Raw genomic sequence first — 1,596 nt, 5'->3', positions numbered from 1 at the left:
GATGAGATTTTGGAATTTGTTTTGAAATATTTATAGAATGAATTTTGTAATATCATGAGAGATTGTTTATTTCTTTATCTTATTAGATTGCGTTTTATTTTCTGTAATCTTTCTTATCGTCTCTACGTTTTTGTAGATTTTATATCTTGTGTTTCACAAGTCGAAATATAACATTATGTAATACTGAAACGAGCCGTAAGTGCCGCTTACAATCTGACAGATGTCAATTTCAATTGAATTTGGAGTTCACGCGTCACTTAGACGATATTCGAATGTCGTTTCAGTATCCTTCTGTATGCAAATAAATGTGTTTGAGTCATTTTTAAATAGATCTTTTATAAGAAATGTAATGTTTTATTCTTAGACATTTGTACAGTAACTTAGTTTTAAGTTAAATTAAGCTGTTTAAATAAATCGTTGAGAGTTACATGTTTTATTTTTTTTACCCAGTATTGGTGTAAAGGTATAAATAAGGTCGTCGGTGGCGCAGTGGTTTAAGCATTTGAGTTGCAATTTACAGGTTATGGGTTCGAATCCCGCTGTAACAATGTGATTTTAAATTTTTCATATGTACTTAATTTACCCGACATACTTACGGTGAAGGAAAATATCGTGTTTACACATCGGCGAAGAAATTCAAAGATATGTGTGAAGTCAACTTGCAGTGTTTGTGGTTGACTATGGCCTAGTCATCCTAACTTAGGATACGCTCCGAGCCCCTCAGCAAGGACGTATAGTGAGCTGATGATGATGGTTAGTATAAAAAAGACAAGATGGAGACGTCAAAAGTGAGTTGACAATAACTAGCTTCAGTATATAAGTGATGAAAACACATTCTTAAAGTTACTAACAAGTAATCAGACCCTGGTCAAGTAAAACTATATCGTAGCTCACTAGCGCCATTGCTTTTTGAGTAAACTAACGGTTTCTGTTATGTTTAAAATGCGTGTTTTGTTGATTTTTTTCGATTAAAATTGAGATCCGAGAGTTCTATTTATATAAGTAAATTATATGATTTCTTATACAAATTGCTATTTCTTGTTGTTCAATAACTAACTCTTATATTATATTGATAAGTCAAGATAATAGTAAAGTTTATTCCATCGCGAAATAATAACATATAATAAACATTAGTTCTAGATAACTAGCTATTATTTTTTTAATAACTATTCACTTTATCTACATTTAAAGAGTGTTATTTATTAAAAATATGTATTATAATTATCCTATTGTGTCCAATTTTATCTTCATAATGTGAAGTCGTTAAGATTAGCGATTTTTATCAAAGCAAGTCTACTGGAACACATACGTGATTTGCTCCGTACTTTTTTGACTGAATTGCCACTGTTTGCTTGAGAGGTAATTTCAGAGAGATCGAGCGTAGATGGCGCTTAGCCTAAACCTCGTTAACCTAAGCTCGAGGCCTCCCTGAAGTCTCGGCTCGGGCCGTTACTTCGTTATTGCTCTGTACTTTAGTGTGCATGTGTTAAACACTAGGTCATGGACATCGCTGGGCCCCTGTCTTTATCAAGATTGGGGTCACGAGGTGGGGGCTCTATAAACCCCGGAGGCACCAGCCGACGAGGTGGGGTTCCC

This window comes from Papilio polytes, unplaced genomic scaffold (assembly GCF_000836215.1).
Source record: "Papilio polytes unplaced genomic scaffold, Ppol_1.0 DF822622.1, whole genome shotgun sequence".
Taxonomy (NCBI): domain Eukaryota; kingdom Metazoa; phylum Arthropoda; class Insecta; order Lepidoptera; family Papilionidae; genus Papilio; species Papilio polytes.
Note: the sequence above shows the minus strand (reverse complement) of the source record.